A 23149-nucleotide genomic window follows, 5' to 3' on the forward strand; every position below is an offset into this window, starting at 1 on the left:
CGTATCTCTTAACAGCCTATGAAACACAAGCCCTAACTAGTATCTACCTTCCTAAGGGTCAGACCTCCCTGTATTCCCAATATACCACTACTCTTATCCCCCCCTCTCTACCACGCTACACACCCGATCCCTAAAAGTACACCCTATATGCTTAGGTACCCTAAAGTAGCCTCATTTAGAGAACAGCTTAAACTACTAACTAGACTACAAAAAATACTAGATTATTTGAAAAATCCATCACTAATGACGGGGACATCCACCCTAACCCAGGCCCTCATAGTGACCCAGACCCTAACCTCCGCCATGCAACTAGCAGACTCATGGACTCCCTCTTTTGCTCCATCTCAATATTAGAAGCATTAACAATAAAGTACATAGCTTGCATGCCATTCTTGATATCCACTCCCGGACATAATGTGTTTATCAGAGACTTGGCTCAAACCAAGCACCAAGGATGAGGAAATTATCCCTCCTGGATATAACATCATCAGGGCGGATCGTACAACCAAAAGGGTGGTGGAATAGCTGTGATGTTCAAGAACTCCTTGAGCATCACAATGAATTCACTGCAACCCCAAAAGTTCCAAACCTGGATCTGATTGCTCTTAAGATATCCCTAAACAGACAAAAAAGTATTAATCTCATAGTAACCTACCTACCACCAGGCAAAAATGTAGAAAATCTTGAACAAACCCTTAGTTGGCTTGCTAATAATTATCCACAAGAAACAATAATATTAGGAGATGTTAATATAGACTGGTCTCTCTACTCGGCCCAATCAAATCCGCTCCCCATTAACTTACATGGTTTTTCCCAAAATATTCTTTCTCCCACGAGAATTGGACATGCACAACAAAAGGAGAGTATTATTGACTGGATTCTTACTAATAGGAATTCAAATAGCTATACCACAGGGACCCTTCCCAATGACCTTAGTGACCACCTTGCTACCTTCATTATAAAACACAAATGTTCAAATAAGACTCCCCCCATAACTAGATTAGTAAGGAATAGCAAAAATTTTGTCCCTGACCAATTCCTAGCTGATCTCAAGGCTTGTAACTGGCACATCCTAAAACCCTATCCTTAGATGAAAGTGTCTCATACTTTAATAACACTTTCCTCAAGATACTCAATTCCCATGCTCCTAATCGACTTACGAGAACTAAGGTATGTATAGCACCCTGGCTAACACAAGAAACTAAATCCAAAATTAGAACTAGAGACCAGGCCTGGAAAAAGTGGAGAACCACAAAAACCCCTTTAGACTGCATCAAGTTCCTCCAGCTAAGAAATTCAACCAAAATAGCTGTTAAATCTGATAAAAAACAATATTTCTGTCACCTCCAAGACAAACATCAGTATAATCCTAAAAAATTCTGGGCTGGTTTTAACCGCTTACTTCATCCTGGTAAGTCTACTACCCCCACCCCCGACAAACTCATGGACAATGACCCAACAGAAATAGCCAATTCCTTTAATTCTTTTTTCACTGAGACCATCCAGTCCCTTGCCAGCAAGCTTCCCTCGCCTCCCTCAGTGGCAACCCCAATTACAAATACTACCCAAATGACCTTTAACCTACAACCCATCTCCACCTCCTTCATTCGCACACTCTTGAAAAAATTGAAACCAACCACCCTCGCGGCTGATCAGCTCCCTGCCAAATACCTACAAATAGCATCTGATGCCATAGCCTACCCTGTATCAATCTTGATCAACCGGACCATTTCTGAAGCATCTATTCCCTCTATCTGGAAAATCTCTTATATCATCCCCCTCCACAAAGGAGGGCCCTCCACTGAAACCTCCAACTATAGGCCCATAGCCATACTGTCTCCCTTAGCCAAAATTATGGAACGCTGTGTCCATAAACAACTCATTACCTACCTCATACATAACAACCTCCTATCAAATACCCAACATGGCTTCCGCCCCCATCATAGCACAACCACAGCTCTTCTCTCCTTTGTAGACTCAGTCAACCACAATCGCAACAATAAACTAATATCCTCTGCGCTCTTTCTAGATCTGTCGAAAGCCTTCGATATGGTCAACCACCAACTACTGCTTCAGGCACTGGAAACATTACATCTTAGTAAACTAACCATAAGCTGGTTTAATGCCTATCTCTCTAGTAGAAAACAGGCAGTCCAGTGGCAGAACAGCCTATCAGACCTACTCCCAACTAATATTGGTGTCCCCCAAGGATCTATCCTTGGTCCCCTTCTTTTCTCCATTTTCATAAACGGCCTACACTCAACTATTCCCAAAGCCACCTGTATTCTATATGCAGATGACTCCACACTGATCTGCACTGATGAATCTCTTGCCAAACTCCAAGCTACAACCCAAAACTGCTTCTCTGCTGTCGAAAAATGGTTCTTGGAACTTAAACTCTTACTTAACCCTGCCAAAACCAAATTACTTCTCTTTTTCCCCACCTCAGTGACTGCGCAAACTATAGAACCCCTAAACACCAACAATCCTACCTTCCATGTGTCCTCCAACAATGGGACCATTATCTACCCTGTATCCAATACCAAACTACTAGGGGTGACCATAGACCATAAACTTAAATTCGATATACATGTAAACTTAACTATTAAATCGGTTAACAGAAAGCTTGGGTCGATGTATAGAATAAAGGCCTTCTTAACTCCGCACACCAAACTGACTATTGCCGAACCCACCTACTCTCCACTCTCCTCTATGCCTCCCGATATTCTCCTTCCTAAACAAGAAAGAACTTAATAAACTAACAACTACCTATAATCACATAGCCAGATTCATAACAGGAACGCCCTATCGCACTCATCACTGCCTAAATTTAAGGTCTCTTGAATGGCTGGAACTGTCCAATTTACTCAAATTCAACCAGCTTACTGAGGCTTTTAAAATTATTAACCATCCAGGTAATACTCCCTCACTGAACAAAATACTTACCCAGTACTCCAACCTTAACTCCCTCAGGTCTTCCAAAAGTCTTCAAGTAAGGACCATTAAATCTAACAATGCTGGTGGTGATGCACTATATGCCAATTCCATTGGCAAATCCTGGAACGCACTACCAAACAACCTAAGACTTATGCCCTCTAAGCACCAATTTAAATTACATCTTAGAGCATACTTGAAATCCAAATGGTTATGCCCTTGCTCCTGTCCAGACTAACAAGCTATTGTCCCAGTCGTACCTAGGCTTCTCTCAGCCTCCGCCTAACCCAAAAACCAAAGAACACCCTATTCTAGCCCTCCTTGTCTGGCTATTCTAATCTATACCTTGTTAAATCATTTAATAATTCTTGTTTTCTCTTATTTGGTCTGTAAGCATCAGTGTATTTAATTGTACTCACTTGTTATAGGTTTATCATTGTATATGTATTAATCAGTATATTATCTTGTGTAACAACATCAATGTTTTTGTTAATCTAACTATGACCTTGGAGCTTTTCTCCCCGGGCCTCCACTGAAAATGGACATGTATCCAGTTGGACTAGCCCGGTCAACAAATGTAAAATAAAAAATAAATAAAATAAAATATGTGAGGACTAAGGATTTCTGTGAAATTACTTTTGAAACATTTGTGTTATTAGAAAAAATCAAGTCTGACATGAAAAGAAAAAAGACTGCACCAAGAAAGAACTATATACATATACATATACATATACGTACACGTATACATATACATATACATATACAAATATACTGAATAATTGACTGGAACTTAAAAAGAAAAGCTTGCACAATTCAAAACTATTTATTTTTCTTATTTGTAAAGAACTACAGAATATATATATATATATATATATATATATATATATATATATATATATATATATATGTGTGTGTGTGTGTGTGTCTGTGTGTGTGTGTGAGTATATATATATATATATATATATATATATATATATATATATATATATATGGGAACAACTACATAATCTCAAAAATCTGAAATTCCGAATTTAAAAATTTCAAGACCATATAGCCAAAACCCCAAACTACCGAAAGACCAGAAGCACGAATTTCAAAATCCCGACTATCGGGAGTTTGAAATTCGCACTTCTGGTGTTGCGGTATGGTGGAAGGGCAGGTAAGTATTTCTGTTTAACTGTGTTGGTTAGAGGTTTAGTGTGTAAGTGTGTGCTGTGAATGTGATGTGTGTGTGCGAGGGGGATGTAGGCGTGTGGTGGGGTATTCATGTGTTTGTCTGGGTAGTGCGACCTTGGAGTTAGAATATTTATGTAGGAGGGGGTGGGGGTGCAGGGGGGCTTGTCTGTAGGTTAGGTTTGTGTGTTTGTGTTTTGGGGGAAGGTGTGTATATGTGTCTATGTGTGGCGTATATTGTGTGTAGTTTTCGGGAGTTTGAATTTTGCGGTTTTGGTTTTTCAGTATTGTAGTGTTTTGGGTGTTTAGACTGCGGTGGTGGTGCTGTGGTAGCATTGTCGCCTCACAGTTAGATGTTGCCCGTTCGATTCTCAGTTACAGCCTCTTCTGTGTGGTGACATGTGTAAACGGGCGTTCCTTCGTTGAAGGTTGTGCGTTAGGCCCGGCAAGCCAGCACGCAAAACTCCACTGCTAATCATTAACGGACCAGAGTTCTGCTGCGGCGACCCCTAACCAGGAAAACCCGAAAGACACAAAAAAGTGTTTTGGGTGTTCAGTCTCGGGATTGTGGGCATCGGTAGAGTGAGTGTTCGATATATATATATATATATATATATATATATATATATATATATATATATATATATATATATATATATATATCTTCAGATGATATGAGGTAGTACCATCTGTGCCAGAAAGAGCAGGGCATTGCATGTGTAACATATGCCAGCATAACAAGCTGGAGTTTTGTAAAGAATTTTATGTCATTTGACTATCAAACTGATTTGTACAGATGTTTGTGTTAAAAATACATCAACAGTGGGTCCTGCTGAACAGAAAAGAGATATACATGTATGTCAGTATTATTATTATAACTGATTAAATGTATATGTTTTACCAGAGAATTCTAGAAGGGAAGAGGTTAATCTCAGTCCAGCTAATTTTGAAAAATAGGTTGAAAATTAAATGGGTTGGTTTAGGCCATAATGATTTTATCTTTCAGGTCTCATTGCAGCCAGAGGAAAAAATTACTGGGAAAATCAGGACTAGGAATCTTACTGTATTGTCCTTAGGGGTGAACTAATTGCTACCCTGGAAGGGTGGAAGTTTTTGAAATTGTTTTATAGCTTTCAGATGTTGCAACAGATTTAGCAAAATTCTTGGGAAGTATTGTACCAGAGTCAGGTGACCAGATGTGATGTCATTCTGTAACCAGCATTGAAATGATTCTTTAGGTATTAGTGAGCGATATGATGGAACTCTCACAGCAACACTTTGTTCCCCAGAACCTAGCAGGAAAGATCTTTCACAGATATCTCACATAACCACACACCTCATCTTATGTTGCTGTAGTAAGCAACTCAATACACTTCATCTTGCCTTCCTTTAGTAAGTAACCAGGGAATAGTCATTTTTAGATCAGTCAGGAAACTATAGTGAGATTAGCTAAGTATTGTTTTTCTACATCTCTATGAATCCATCAAACTGTGTTATTTTAGACCACCTGTGATTGAATCCCTGGTGTTTATTGTAACTAGATATTCAGTTTTATTATTTTCAATTTTATTATTTATTATTAAATATTTTATACCTTTCATAGTGACTGATCTTTTAATAATTTTAAGTACTTTTAACAGCTTAAGAGTTCTTATGTTTATTTTAGTGACACTACCCACTCCTGAAAGCCTTGCTGCATTGGTCAAACTCTACCATTAGAATTAGTATTAATTTTATTCAATATAATTGAGAAACTTGTAAGAGCCTTAGAGTAGCTGAAAACTAGCAATGTAATTAATTTATAGTCTGGGCAGAGGGGGCATAGCTGGTACATCTGTGCCAGCCTTTCCCAGGTGCTTGTGTGTGTGTGTGTGTGTGTGTGTGTGTGTGTGTGTGTGTGTGTGTGTGTGTATGTGTGAAAATCAAATATCCAAGTGTGTGTCAGCTACTTGGAACAGGGACACAGAGCTCCAAAGTGGTCAGTGTGGAGTCTTGTTTGGGGCCTGGAGAGAGAGAGAAAGTCCAGCCCCAGGTCAGGAGTGTGCTCCCTGTGTGATCTTAAGGGAAATTGTGCTTGGTGCAGAAAGCTGCATCTGAAAGTACTGTGTATATCCATTTTTCCTTCTAGACGTTGTCCCTCACCAGTGTCAGTGGTGAGGATTGAGGCTCCTTGATTACTGGTCCAGAGTAGGGACCATCACTTATTGGTGGCAGCTGGGTAGGGTATTAATTGAACTTCAGTAGCCTGTGGGTGGTTGTCACTGAAGGTGTGTGTACTCTCAGCAGCCACAAGATAAACATGCAGAGTTTCATTTTCACAACAGTTTTATTTACTTTTGTTAGTTTAGTTTAGTCAGGGAAAGCAGACAAAGGTGTTATCAGAGGATTACGGCAAGCTGACAAAGACCCAGTTGGCCAAGATGTGTGAAGTTGAAGGACTGGTGCATGCCAGCCTGAATAAAGAGAAATGATTTCAGCTTTAATCTCAGCTGCAGAATGGACCAACAACCAATCTGGTGATGGGGATCAGCAACCTTCATAAACAGTACAGTTCACCTTTTCCTCAGAGGACTTAAAAACCCAGGTCAAGTTAAAAAGACTTGAAATGGAAGCCCGACACTTGGAATTAGAATCAGCAGAGAGGCTGCAGCATTTGGAGGCTGAAGAAAATGAGACACTGCGGCTGGCAAAACATATGGAATTGGAATCAGCAGACAGACTGCAGCATTTGAACATCAAAGAGAATGAGAGATTGTGAGGTTTGGAGGCTGAAGGAAAAGAAAAATGGCACCAACATGAGAGGGAAATGCTGACTGTTTGTCAGGGTCACAGAAGTAATGGGGAAGGGAGTAACCAAACCCCATTAGCAATAAAGGTCATTAAATTTCTTCCACAGTTTACAAAAGGTGATAATTTTGATAGTTTTATTCACATATTTGAAAGAGTATGCAAACAGTATGATATTGACCAAGGTTTCTGGGTATGGTTCCTGATCCCTTTACTCCACGATAAAGCTGTAACTGCTGTTTCTAAATTGTCTGATACTGATTGTTTAAACTATGATAAAGTTAAACAATGTTTATTGGAATGTTTCAAGTTAACATCTGAAGCTTACAGAAAAAAGTTTCATGAGCATAAATGAGTGTATGTGATTATATTGCTGAGTTAAGCACTTATTTTTATAGGTGAGTAAGTGGGTGTCAGGTCACCACTTTTGAAAGGCTGGGAGACCTTTTGGTGAGGGAACAATCCCTTAGGACTTTGCCTGAGGACATGAGAATATGGTTGACAGATGGAGAGTATAACTCTGCATTTCAGCTGGGGAGAAAAGGGGATGTCTACTTAGCAAGAAGGGCACCAGTGCATCAGAAAGGGATACCCAGTGCTGTACATAGATATTAGGGAACCCATGGTGGGCAGCCTAAACCACCCCTACAGAGTCCACCAATAACAGGGAAAGCCAATAGTTCAGGTGCACAGCCAGGATCAAGGGTTAGATGTTTTAAATAATAAAAAAAAAAAAAAAACTATATAACAGAATGGACCACAGGCACATAAAAATGATAGTTTTAAGTGATTTCATTATTTTATTCACCAGAACTTCCTCAGAAAACCTGATGTTTTAAATGTAACCAGAGGGGCCATGTAGCATGCAAATGTCCACTGAAGCAAGGTGGTGAAACAAAAGGTGAGGGAGCCAGCAAGTGGGAATAACAAGATGCTGGTGGTAAGTTGTCTGGAGACACCACGGGTACCAAACTATCCCTGGAGTTTGTATCCTGTCTTAGTGCATGAAAGACAAACAACTTCTAAGGGAGGTACAGCCTCTGATATAACATTTGTGAATCCTGCAGTGGTTAAAGAGGAGCACTAATTGCTTGTTTAGTACACTCCATTCATAGCTTTAGGAAGGACCCCATTCCAAATACCTTTGGCCAGGGTTCACCTTGGCTGGGAGGGTGGAAAAGGAAGCAAACAGTTAGCTGTGTTTGAGAATATCTCTGCAGATGCCTTGATAGGGAATGATTTGGGTAATGCAGTACTTTGTGTGCATGCAGTTACATGCAATCAGGCTTGGAGACAAGCATGTCGGTCTGGTAGCCTGGAGGAGACCCAGACAGATCACACGTCTGAAGCTGGGACTGATAATGTGGTTATTCCAGGGAGGGAGATACCCTATAGCAGTGAACCTGAAAGGGAGACACAGTTGCTGGTAGGTATTTATGTCCTTGTGAACAGGGTGACTGCAAGGACAGATGTAAGTGATAGTACTCAGGCTGACAGTGAAGCACACTGCCAGAAGATACCAGGCTTCCTGTGGAAAGGAACTGGGAAGGGTCACAAAGGTAGAGCTGAGACAGGCTCAACTTTCAGACCCTATCTTATAAGGTTTGAGGGAGGTAGCTAAGGAGGCACCTGATTATCAAGAAAAAGGGGAGTCTGTATACTGGAGCAAAGGGTTACTGTATAGAGTGTGGACCCCTGAGGGAAGACTAGAGGGTGAGATAATCTGACAGTTGGTAGTGACTAAAGCCTACCATCTGGCACGTTTAGCCATAGCCCATGACACTACTTTTGCAGGTCATATTATGCAGAACTTTTATTGGCATGGGATTGCAAAGGATGTAACAGGGTAGTGTAGGACCTGTGAGCACTGCCAAAAAGTAGGCAAGGCAGGAGACAAGGTCAAAGGTCCTTTGATGCCTTTGCCTGTGATTGATAAGCCATTTCAGAGGTTATCTATGGATATTGTGGAGCCTCTGAGTACACCAAGCTCCACAGGGAAGAAGCATATCCTGGCGGTAGTAGATTATGCTACCAGATACTCTGAGGCAGTGGCTCAGTTCTCCACCGAGGCAGAGAAGATGGCAAATGCTTAGCAAGTGCTTTTCAGCAGGGTAGGTTTCCTGAGAGAAATACTGACTGACAAAGGTGCCAATTTCATGTCAGACCTGCTGGCTTGTCTGTGGAAGCACTGTGGGGTGAAGAATCTAAAGATCATCCCCTATCATCCCCAGACTAATGGTCTTGTGGAGAGGATAAACTCTACACTAAAGACCATGCTAATGGAATTTGCAGATCAGTTTAAGAAAGAGTGGGCCAACTATTTGCCTCATCTGCTGTTTGCATACAGATAGGTACCCCATGAATCCACAGGTTTTTCACCCTTTGAGTTGCTGTATGAGCATAGGGTGAGGGAGCTTTTAGATTTGATTCATGGGTTCAGCCCTGAACCCATTATCTGTTTCACCTCTACCTGCTATCTTTATCACAGTTACCTTGTTGTATTCTGCTTTCTGCCCACTAGGTGGTGATCCAAGCTAGCCTTAGGCTATAACTATTCCCCCACTTTCCCTAGTTTTTTGTCTGGATCTTCTCTTAGACTTTTCCCCTTGACTAGCTGCTAATCTTCCTGCATTGTCTTGCTGCTCTTATCCCTTTCCCTTCACACCCTCTAGCTCCATTATATCTCTTCTATTCCTCCCACTCCACTATCCTTTTCTACCTCCAACCTGCTTTATCAAACTCTACTTACCTGTGACCACCTTCACTGCACCAGGAACCTCCTACTCTCTGATTGTCTCTGCTAACACTTCCTCTACCTGCTCTAACCCACTCCATTTGCCCTGCGGGCTCACTCCACTCCCCTACCCTACCCCCAATTCCCTCCCATCCCAGTACTGTTAACTTTACACTTCTGTAGTCACACCCCCTACCCCTCAACTACCTATCACTACCTACTTTCACTTAACACCTCCTCTCCCAACTACAGGTGCTCCTTAAAGTTACTTAACACCTTTACACTCTCTCCCTTACATGTCCTTACTATATCCTCCTGTATTTACCAACTAAACATAACTTCCTTTCCTATTGTAACCTTATAATAACTCATATTAAACTCTTTTTCCTCAGTCCACTCTACCTCTTACAGCTCTCCCTCCTTCTGGCTCCTTTATTTTCACCTGATACTATACACCTTTATTTCTACATAATACAAGACACCTTCCTTCATCTCATACCACCCTTTCCTATTCATCCTAATGGCCTTGAAACATAACTCTATTTACACATACCTCCTACTCTTACCTACTATTCTAGCTTCCCTAACTCTAGCATTCTTACTAACCTTCTTTGAACATTTTTCTCTGCCTGAACAGCACCACCCCTACCAACATATAAATTCCCTCAACCACATTAACATAACCTCTACGTCTAGCTATATACTTCCAAAGTACCATAGATCTACCCATATTACTTACTTCCATGACAAGAAACCCCCTAACAACTACTATAAAAATCATAAAATTAATACAAAACCCTCAACAACATCCCCTATTAGATGGTGATATTCATCCAAATCCTGGCCCCAATACAGGACTTCCCAGTAACCCACTAAACCAAAAATCCCACACCACCTTTACCCCAACAAGATTATCTAACTCCCTCCTGATAGCTCACCTTAACATCCATAGTATTAACAATAAATTATCCCTCCTACATGAACTCCTAGATGTGCACACATTCGATATCCTCTGTATTGCTGAAACTTGCTTAAACCTTCAGCCAAGGACCATAAGATTACCCCCCCCCCCAGGATATAACATCCTGAGATGTGACCACATTACCAAAAAAGGTGGGGGTGTAGCCATTTTGTATAAATCAGAACTCCAAGTGTCGCTCTTCAATGTGCCACTTCCCTCAAACTCCATTGCAGAAACCCTTACAGCTAAACTTCAAATCAATAACTATAAATCCATCTATATAATCTGTTCCTATCTTCCCCCCGGAAACAATATCAGTACACTTGAAAATATACTTAGTGGCCTATCTACCCACCTACCTCAGGAAATCATTGTGTTAGGTGACTTTAATATAGACTGGGCTATGTGTAGCTTCCCTAATCCCATCAACCATATACATCTTTATGGTTTCTCACAAATGATAACCACCCCTACTAGAACCCACAAACAAATTGGTAAAGAAACCACCCTAGACTGGATCCTCATAAACAGTCACCCTAGTACTTATAAACCAGCAACCCTTCCAAATCACATCAGTGACCATGCTCTAACCTATATAATTAAACAAAAACGTCATAGCCCTAATGCTACTATTTTCAAAACCTCCCTTTCTAAAACAAACTTTCATCCTGAGAACTTCCAAACAGAACTGAAATCATGTGACTGGTCACCACTGCACCATCTTCAACCTGATGAATCAGTGACCTACTTTAATACTAGATTCCTTCAAATTCTAGACTACCATGCCCCCTATCGCTCTTCCCGAATAAAGACCAAAACTGCCCCATGGCTCATAAAACTAACTAGGCAAAAAATCCTCCTAAGAAATAAAATTTGGGCCCAATGGAGATCTTCTAAAAGCCCATCAGATCACCTTTTCTTTAAACAATTAAGAAATGCCACCAAAAAAGAAATTCTGCTAGACAAAAAAACATTTACCTCCGCCTCCAACAAACCCACAAACAAAAAACACAACATTTCTGGTCAGCTATGAACAAACTACTTCAGCCAGGGCACTCCAAGACTCCTACCCCATAAGGAATCACCCATAATAACCCTAAGCTAATCACTGATACCTTTAACAACTACTTTACAGAAGCCATTCAAAGTCTAGTTAATACTCTGCCACCCATTAGCACCCTCCCACCTAATACCACAATGAATCCAGTTCCTTCCTTTCACATACAACCAGTACCTACATCACTTATTTGTAACCTCCTTCAAAAATTCAAGCCATGCACCCTTTCTGCTGGCTGTCTACCAGCAGAATACCTGCAAATTGCAGCTAAAGCCATTGCCTACCCTATTTCTATCCTTATAAATAGAACTATTACAGAAAGCAAAATCCCTTTTATATGGAAGGTCTCTCACATCATCCCTCTACATAAAGGTGGGACATCAACTGATATTTCCAACTTTAGACCAATTGCCCTACTCTCTCCAATAGCTAAAATAATGGAAAAATGTATCCACTGACAACTACTTGACCACCTCCTCCACAACAATTTACTTGCTAACTGCTAACATGGCTTCAGACCATTCCATAGTATAACAACTGCCCTGCTATCCTTTTCTGACTGTATAAACAAAAATCATAGCAATAACTCTCTTTCCTCCGCACTAGTTATAGACCTTTCAAAAGCCATTGATATGGTCAACCATAATCTGCTTATTGAGGTACTAAAAGCCCATTCACTGGATGCACAGGCATTACTCTGGTTTAAATCTTATTTAGACAACTGACAGCAAGCAGTCCTTTGGGATAATAAGCTTTCAACTCCCCTCCCTGTAAACTTTGGAGTACTTCAAGGCTCAATCCTAGGCCCTCTTCTCTTTTCAATGTTTATTAATGAACTAAATACTAAAATTCCTCAAGCCATCTGCATACAATATGATGATGATTCAACTTTAATATGCTCAGCCAGGTCCTCAACCTCACTCCAGACCCTCACTCAAACCATATTTCATATTGTGGAAAATTGGTTCATGCAACACTGCCTCCTCCTGAACCTCCAAAAAACTAAATTATTACTCTTTGCACCTACTCAAAAATCACTACAAATTCACTTCACAATAACCTCTGACAATGGAGCCACCATATCCCCTGATACTACAACCCGTCTCCTGGGGATAACCATAGACAACAACCTTAGCTATGATGACCATATTAACACTACCATAAAGTCTGTCAATCAAAAACTAGGTTCCCTTTATAGTATCAAACCCTTCCTTACACCAACAGCCAGAACCACTATTGCCCAGATCCACATGATCTCTAACCTGTTCTATGCTTCTGCCATTTATACCAATCTTTCTAAAAACAACCTTAACAAACTTGTTACTAGCTATAACAACATAGCCAGATTTGCCTCTGGCAACCCTTTCAGAACCCACCACTGTCTCAGCCTCAAACAATTGGGATGGTTAGAACTACAGCACCAACTACTCTGTCATCAACTTACTATAATCCAAAAGATACTTTACCACCCTAATAATACCCCGATCCTCACTAATCTGACTACTCCTTACAAAAACCTTACAACTCTTCGCTCAGCTAATAAGCTTCTAGTTTCCACTATTAAATCTAACAACAAAGCTGGGGACTCACTTTTCACTAACACAGTGGGAAAAGCCTGGAACCAGCTTCCAAGTGAACTTTCTACTCTCTCTTCCACATATCTTTTTAAAAAAAACATCTTAAAGAATATCTTAAAACTCACTGGCTTTATCCCTGCACAAGCCCTGACTGATTATCCCCTTTACCCATCTTGCTCTCCCTTTACTTCACTTCTCTACTGTACTATGTTGCCTACCTGTACTAACAATTAAGCTAACCTCAAACCAAGAGGTAATATGATATCTGTCCTAGTACAAAAAAAATACTCTTTGTGTTTTTTCCCCTCTCAAATATTGTTTATTTTCTGTATTTGATCTTAGTTTATTCCCCACTAAATGACTCTGTACACATTATTTTTCTCTCAAATATTGTTATTATCTGTATTTGATCATAGCTTAATCCCATTAAATGACACCATACACATTTATCTTAACTACAATTTATATTTTACATTAATATTGTATAATAAGTTACTGCCTATGCTTGGAGCTTTTCTCCCAGGGCCTCTACTGAAAATGGACATGTATCCAGTTAGACTAGCCCGGTCAACAAATGTAAAATAAATAATAATAATAATAATAATAATAATTCATGATAACTGGTAGGGTAAGTGTGAATCCCACAAGGAGTCTAAAGGCGTCTATTGTAGCATATGTCCTATACTTTAGGACAAACCTTAGGAAGCTCATGGGTTTGTCCCAGGAAAATCTGGCAGGAGCCCAACAGCAGAAAAATGTCTGGTATGACAGGAATGCTTGAGCCCGAGAGTATGCTGTAGGACAACAGGTGATGTTTCTCATTCCTGTCAGACACAGTAAACTGTAGGCAGCTTTGGAGAGACCCTTCAAAATGGTAAGGAAGGTCAGTTATGTTAACTACATGGTAGAACTGGTAGGCAGGAGGCAGGGGCACATATTGCACCATGTTAACATAATGAAACATTACCATAATAGGGAGGACCCTGGTGCTAAGTATTGGAGTAGGAGATAGGAAGAGTCTGAGAGGGATCTATGGCTACAGTGAGCCAGACAGCAAAATGCCAAGTTACTGTGGTGGAGCGTAGGGTTGCAGACATATGATAAGACAGTGTAACACTGTAGTGGGGTTAGCAATGCCAAGGCAGATGAGATCTCAAGACAGGGTAGGGGTTATTGTACTCCCAGGCAGGGCACTCCTCTCATGCATTGTTATTGGGTTGATCTAATTGTTACTCTGAAAGGGTAGACGTTTGAAATTGTTTTATGACTTCCAAGAGCTGCAACACATCTTAGCAAGGTGCTATGTGTGTGTGTATTATTGACACCTATGTGATAAATCTAGCAGTGGGTGGTTGCATGGGAACCAGAAGTCAGATGACCAGGTGTATGTGATGTCATTCTGTACAAAAATAATGTTTTAATATTAGAGGAGACTGAAGTCTCAGGGGCAGTCTGCTTCTTAGAACCTGACATAGAAAGATTCCTCACCTACTTCATCTGGCCTTGCTCTATTAAATAAGTAGGAACATAAGTTCTCTAGATCAGCCTGGAAAATATAGTGAGAATAGTTAAGTATTGTTTTTCTGTAACTGTGTGGATCTTTCCAGCTGTGTTATTTTTAATATTTCTTGTGATTGAAACTCTGGTGTTTATTGTAAATAGATATTCATTATTTTCATGTTCTTTTATTATTTATTTATTTGACATTTGTTAACTGGGTTGGTCCAACTGAGCTCAAGCCTATTTTTCACTGTAGACCTGAGAAGAAAATCTCCAAATACTAATATAGTCATATAAAAATAAGCAGATTAAAAACTTATACAATTATATAACAGAAGGCAAAGTAAACATAAACAAAGAGACAAAAAGCAAAACAATGACAGAAAAAAAATCATAGAACATAATTATATTACATATAATAAATCAATAAATGAGAATTAAATTATTGTATATATTGATACATGTAAAACTGTGTAATCCATGACATTATGAAAGTGGTTGCAGGTAAAAATAGCAGAGCAAGAAATTAGGAGGAAAAGGAAGAGATAAGGTTTTATATGGGGTTATAACAAGGGCATATCCATAATTTAGCTAGAAAAGTTTATAGTTCTTTTTTGAAACTACTGGAGTGTATATTTAAACCTTTCATTGATGCTGGTCCTTTTAGGAAATATTTAATCTTTAAGAGTACTTATATTCATTTGATGACACTGTGGTCACTCCTGAAAGTCTTAGTGTTTGATCAACATTAAAATTGTTATTAATATTAATTTCACTCAGTATAATTAGGTACCCTTGTAACAGCTTTAAAGTATCTGGCTTGGGAGTGTCTGGTGGCAGTAACTACCTTATAGTCTGGGCAGAAGGGGGCATAGCTAGTAAACCTGCACCAAACTTTCCAAGGTGTGTGTGTGTGTGTGTGTGTGTGTGTGTGTGTGTGTGTGTGTGTGTGTGTGTGTGTGTGTGTGTGTGTGCGTGTGTGTGTGCGTGTGTGTGTGCGTGTGTGAGTGTGTGTGTGTGTGTGTGTGTGTGTGTGTGTGTGTGTGTGTGTGTGTGTGTGCAAATCAAATCTCAAAGATTATGTGTGTCAGCTGCTTGGAGCAGGGACATGAAGCACTGGTTTCACAGAGAAGGTGCTGGAGGACTTGGCTTGGACACTCGGTTGAAGACCCAACCCTACAACTGCTCCTCTGGAGAGTGTTATTGGAGATCTGGAGAGAGAGAAATGACCCAGCCTCCAGACTGACTGTGTTGCTGTGTGCTGTTAAGGGAAATTGTGCTTGATGCAGAGAGCTGCATCTGGAAATAGTTTGTGTATCCATTTTTATTCCAAGTGAAGGTCACTCTCCAGTGCCAGTGGTGAGGATTTAGGCTACTTGATTACTGGCCCAAAGAGGAACACCACACCATGCATGAAATTCAGGTATCTTGTAATTGATACTTCTTATGTTAATGTGGAGAGAGAGTACAGAAGAGGAGTTTGCGGAGTGTTGTGGAGGGGAGGTATGGTTTGCAGAGGGGGTTGTGAGGGGTGGATACTGGCAGGAAGTTGGACCTGCAGTGGGGTAGGTATCCCCACTGAGATTTAAGGCTTGTGGATTACAGGGAGAATATTTATATGTGTCTGCAAGATTTGTTAGTTTGAGTGGGCAGGCAGAAGAGTCTGTGATGTGATATGTGAGCTCTGGGTGGTGGTTGAATAAAGATTATGGAAAATGGGGGAAATAAGAAGAATGACTGGATAAAGACTGAATGTAGATTAAGTTCTAGGAGTGTAAAGGTAGTTGTAGTGGGGTCAGGGTGGAAATTGGAATAGGCTGGGGGATCAGAGTGAGCCTGAGCATAGTTAGGGCAAATGGAGCAGGTTTTCTCAGCAGAAAGGAGATAAGATCTCCTAAATAAACAATCAGTTGATTAACCTCATGTTAGGTTAGTGAAAAGTCAAACAGGCAACAGTATCCAAGCAGACAAAGTGAAGTAGTGGCGTGCAGCCTAGCACTATGTTTGTCAGCACAGATAGTTAGTATGTCTCAAGCAGTAGTGAAACTATAAATGGGATTGTCAAGCTCCCTAGGGCAGATTGTTTGAATCATTTGAGCAAAGATTTGTTCTGCAAAGGAATAAGAGGTCATGAAGGGTAAGATCAGGTTTAGATATGTTGTATGTTCTGTATAACTACTACCCATTGCCTCAAGTGTATTTTTTCTAAAGAAATTAAATGATATAGGGGAAATATTTGGCTCTGGCAAAGATGAACTGATGAGGGTCCAGGATTAAGATACTCTGGCAAAGATGAATTGATGATGGTCTAGGATTAAGATAGTTTCAATTTCCAAATTAATGAGGTTTGAGGCTAATACATTCTATAGCTTTACATATGAGGCTAATGAAGTTAATAGGCCTATAATTGCCAGGGTCCATTGCTGAGCCACCATTTTATAATAGCATTATAGTGGCTGTTTTCCAGGTTCCTGGAATGTAATCAGAGAAGATTCTGAAATTAACATGGTTAAGTAGGTGTCAGATAATCCATAGTCGATACCGATAATTAGGCAACCTGGAATGTTATCAGGCCCATGAATGAGGTAGACTTAGCTTTTGAGGTGGTTGATAAGACTTATTCAAGAAGAATTTTAATAGAATGGTTTTGTTTGTGAAATTTTTGAAATATCTGTAATTGTAGGTAAAGTGAAATTTGCACTAAATATCTTAATGAGGACATTAGCAATGTTTGTTGGGTCAGAGTGAATAGAATTAGTCCTGCCTAGTCTGATCATTGGTGGATATTAATTCTTAATTTCCTGAAATACTTAAATTTAGTTAGTTAGTTAGTTAGTTAGTTAGTTAGTTAGTTAGTTGGTTGGTTGGTTAGTTAGTTAGTTAGTTAGTTAGTTAGTTAGTTAGTTAGTTAGTTAGTTAGTTAGTTAGTTATTCATTCATTCATTCATTCATTCATTCATTCATTCATTCAGTCATTCATTTATTTGACATTTGTTTACCTGGAAAGTCCGAAAGGGATAATATCCTTTTTTTCAGCAGTGGCTCAGAGAGAAAATATCCAGATTGAGAAAAAATGGTTACAGTTAAATAACATGACTACAAAGCCTAATACAAAAGAATGACATATTAATTAGGTAAAAATTCTGCTTCACTTCATACAGTATGAACCTATTCATATATAGTGCAAATATTTGGATAACTATAACAAGCTTTAAAAGAACATCGTCAATAGATAAAGTATCTTTTATTAAAGAAAGATTTGTTATGTTTGGCTTTGGTGTCTGTTTTAAGTTTATATATAGATGTGGCTCTCCTATTCCTTCCTAATGGTGTCCTTAAGCTATTGAGACCCTAATTTAATTCTCTTGTTATACAGTTTGTTATATGAGTATTCCATCATAAGAGGTTACTTTTAAATTTTCATTATATTTGTTGTGGATAGGGACTGCCTCATCAATATAACTATTTAGGTAGGAGCAGAAGAGAGGTATAGGAAGTGGCTTTAACAATAAGATCCACCAGACAAAGATTACAGCAGAATTTATTTTGATCATTAAGTAATGGAGGATGGTTTGCTTTTGAAAACACCCTAAACACAGTGGTACTTGCAGGAAAAATAACAACAATTTTAAGGGAGAAGGCCATGTATTTATGGTCAACTTTAATGAGAAAAGATGATACATATGGAGGTCTGCAAGACATAGCCATATTTATTAGGACTAGATTAAGGGCACTCGGACCCCAATGGGATAGTTAAATATTTGTACAAGGGAGTCAGCATATATAATATCAAGGAAGCACTGGCTATGCTGAGCACTGGTGGTATAGGTCAGCCTGTTGACTGAGGGAAAGTTGAAGTTCTCTAGCAAAATGGTGTTGGAACTAATGGGGAATTCAGCTAAAGCTTTTACAGCTATCATTGTCAGAACAGGGAAAAGATGGTGTTCTATGATTAGCTAGCTAGCTAGCTATTACATGGTAATTAATAATGTTTGGTGTCATTAGGTCATCTATGAGTTCAAATTTGTGATCCTGAGGAATCAGTTACAAGGTGATTATATTCTTGACAAATACTGACACTGCCCTTCAGTTTGTCGTGGGTCTGAAGATACAACAGCCTCTAAATATAGAAATACATGGAGTGGTTTTATTGCATAGAAACTATGTCTCTTTAACTTGGCACTTATATTAATGTGCTCAAGTTGCAGGAAACTATGTCTCTTTAACTTGGCACTTATATGAATGTGCTCAAGTTGCAGGAGGTCCTCATGTTCTGGCATTTTTTTTATGATATTCTTAACATTGAATAGGGCCACCTTAATGAGTTCCAAATTAGATTTTACTAGGCTGGAATGTTGAGCAGACAGACTCTGTATAAAAAATTCACAATGGGGGCAGGAAAGGCTTTATACAGAATACAAATACCATTGCAAGAAAGATAGAGAGCACCCCTGGCAAAGTATGAAAGTTTGCCAGTCACCTCATCCCAAACTAACATATACTGGATTCTCCCCTAGAATAACACCAGTTTCATAACCAATTCCTGAAGCCAACTGCTTTGTCTTTGAATCTTGGTATCACTCTGGGGGATTGCAAAATGTCACTCAAAACAAGTATCTTTCCTGCCTCAGAAAAATGCTTGACCCTCTTGGTACAACACCTATGATCATTCATCCCAGAGCCATAATCATATTTGTTGGGATGGAAACATCTAAGAGTCCTTGTTACATACTGGATACTGGCTCCAGAAAGACAACTATAAATCATTCTGTTCTTATCCAACCTGGTAAAGGTGATGTCCATATATCTTAAAATCTTGATGTATGCATCCAGTGACTCTCAGAGGTATATGTACTGACTATTGGGTATGTGGGGTAAAGATGGGTATCTTGTTATGTGAACAAATGACTGAGGCTTTATAGTCCTTAGAATGGGAGGCTTAGGCACTGTTCTCTTAACAACCTCAGTCTAGGACATTATAGTGAGGTGCTCTGTGCTGTAGGAATGTGTGTGTGTGTGTGTGTGTGTGTGTGTGTGTGTGTGTGTGTGTGTGTGTGTGTGTGTGTGTGTGTGTGTGTGTGTGTGTGTGTGTGTGTGTGTGTGTGTGCGCGTGTGCGTGTGTATGTGTGCATGTGTGTGCATGTGTGCGTGTGTGCGTGTGTGTGTGTGTGTGTGTGTGTGTGTGTGTGTGTGTGTGTGTGTGTGTGTGTGTATTTTGCTTACTAAATGTGCTTTGAGGTAAGAAGGTAGCCACTATGTTCAACAAATACTTACACTTCTTGCATACTGAATCACAGTTAGAAAGCAGTAAAAAGGTATTTGATAAGTATGAGACAGTTAATATGCTGCCTTAAAATACTGAGTGCTATCATGCTGGCTACAGAAGAGGCAATGCTGACTGAGAGTCCATAATGGCTAGCAAGTCAAAGGATATGTGAAAAAAGAATAGCTTAATAAGCCGCTCTTGGTTTAAGACAAAGGGTATGATGTACTGAACTATTGATAATATCATATGTGGCTAAGGAATATGAGATGTGACCACTGTATACTATGGGTAAAATAAGTAGCAGTGGTAGTATACACAACTGGAACATATGCAGAAGTGAAGTTGTATGTAGGAGCAGAATTGTAATCATCAGTAAGTGGCAAATTTAAGTCAGATAGCCTTACTCAGTAGTTTCAAGTGCAGTAATTGAGAACAATTGCTTCAATTACTGTAGCAGTGCAGTAATTAGTACAAGCAGTGATGCTCACAACTTAGATCAAGTGTAATGAATAGTTGAAATTAGAGATGTAGCTATGGCACGGTGAAGGAGGCAGCTGCCCGGGTTGCAAGGTGTCAGGGGGTATGATCAGAAGATGCCAGTCGGTTTGTAGTGTACTACTGGCATACAGAAATGAATGCTGAGTGTACATTTGTGGTCAGGGCTGAAGCACTTTAGCACTGTTTGTGTGTGGTATAAGATGCAGCAAGATATTTGCTGCATTTGAAGCAAGCTGTTTGCTAGCTTTTTTAAACCAGAAAGAGCTTTCCTCAAATACAAGGATAATAAATGAACTTTATTTTTCTATGACAGTCTCCTCCTCTTTTTTGTGATCTCCATCTTTTAAAAGCTGAGGGAATCAGCAGAGGGTGCCAGAATAGGTAGCTACATCCCTCACTGAAATAACAGATTAATTTGATCGCTACCTAACTAGTGTCAGCATTAAGCGACAGATAGTGTAATCCAAAGGCTCCAGGAGCAGTAACTGTTGGGCAGTGGTTAGAGGAAGTGTAAATAAACAGTTCCAAGTGCAGTAATTGTAAAGCAAATGATTACAATGCAGGAACAGCTGTACTATCAACAAAAGTATATCAGTCATTAAGACTTAATAACTTTTACTATCTTACAAGGCATTAGTATCCCCATGCTCCATGTTATTACTCTTCTGTCTGTCTACCTCTTCCCTATAATTCCTGTTTGTGCTATGAATGAGGAGAACTGCACAATGTGTATTATAGAATGGTAAGAATTTCTGATGGTACAAAGTTATTAACAAACAAGTATACAAAGATGTCAAATGAAGAAGATCCATGGCCTGTGTAGCTCATCTTGATGTTGCAAAAAAGCCCAGAGAAATCTACCTTCTTATAACCTTGGCCCATTCCTTGATTTATCCTATACGTGATGATGTTATTGCCCTTTCAGGGAAGTAGTACTTTCTTAGTAAGTGTAATTGTCCCCTTTCGTCTGTCATGAACATCCGTCCCTCTAGAGGTTTTTTTTTCTTCAACTGTACTTCCCCTGCTTACCACAAATGACAGAGTTCATCTACATCACATCCTTCCACCTTTTTCTACTCATAAAAATTTGCCCAGCTACATACCTACCTATGAAAGTCCCTCCTCCAACTGTAACCAATTGGTTCCATTCAGCATTTCAGTAATCCTTATCTATATGTTTTCTTCTAACTAAAATCCTTTTTTCTATATGACCAATATAACTTGATATGGCATTCCAGTTTCATATATAATGGGAAGATGGCCTAAGCTTTTCTGGAAACCAGTACTTATGCTCATGAAAAATAGTATCTTTTTGATGTTACATAAATTATCTGAGCTTTGTTAAGACATAGCAGACACAAAAAATGCAAAACAGAAGTCAAGGTTAAATATAATTGAACATGGTTTTCTGAATAATTTTAATAATGTATGCTGTTGGCTATGCATGACTAGTCCTTAGACTTCTCTTCAAATAAGGCTTTTTGTAGATATCCATAGCCAGAATCATGTGTCAAATACTTAGTGCTATGATAACAAACCAAGCATTGGTATGCTCTTTTTTGGTTCCTTCTGCCCTGGCTTCCACTCCCATTGCACTGTGTTACTCATTCATTTCTCCACCTCAAATGACCACAGCCACGATGTGAGCAAGAAACAGGCAGGGAAAAATCACACTCTGATGGTGCAAATGTTTTAGTACACCTTGAAACATCTTAGGCAGGATACACCAAGCATGTCCGCCTATAGCAGAATTGCATGCTTTTATCCATGGTTATCATTCGCTTAAGCAATGTATACTCCTCAGATGGCAGAGCCCAGAATAATGTGGTTGGACTCCTTGCCACTGCCTAGTTTCATCTTTTCTTGCTTGCTTAACTGAGCAATGTACCCTACTTATGGGTGAGCTAACCTCAAGCTACTCAGTGCTATCCCCTCCCCACTACCAGGGTACTCAGGCAGCTGAAACCACTACTCTGTGAGACAAAAATCTGGCATGAACAGTATTGTTTTAAATGTGTGGAAATATTTTTGTAGGGGCATACCACATGCATTCTTCATAGTTTAGCAGCATGGAAATTGGTAACAGTACTGAAAGCCATGCAACATAATTAGTTTCCATTTACCTGTACCACAGATAGATGGCATCAGCCCTTACAGCTGTTTTTCCCTTGCACCAATGGTAAGCATACCTCTCAACTGTACAGATTTTCATAGAATGTCCAAATCTTTGCCTAATATTTCTGGTCTGTTCCTCATAAAATATGTGGTTTTCTGGCCAATCATAGGGGACAGAAATCAGAAAATGACAATCAGTTTAAGTTTCAGACTTCTTACCATTCACAAAATTCATGCTAATTTCAAAATATGTTGTGCTATCTACTTTCTAAGCTTATAAGAATGAGAGTTGTATAAAAGGTTGGAAACTAAGGAGGGAGAAAAGGACCTGTACCGATTGGCTAGACAGAGGGACCGAGCTAGTAAAGATGTGCAGCAGGTAAGGGTGATAAAGGATAATGAGGGAAACGTACTTACAAGCGAGGAGAGTGTGTTGAGGAGATGGAAAGAGTACTTTGAGGGGTTGATGAATGAAGAGAATGAGAAGGAGAGAAGGTTGGATGATGTGCAGATAGCGAATCAAGTGGATTAGCAAGGAGGAAGTAAG

This window comes from Protopterus annectens, chromosome 12.part0 (genome assembly GCF_019279795.1).
Source record: "Protopterus annectens isolate FY-2018-M chromosome 12.part0, PAN1.0, whole genome shotgun sequence".
Taxonomy (NCBI): Eukaryota; Metazoa; Chordata; order Ceratodontiformes; family Protopteridae; genus Protopterus; species Protopterus annectens.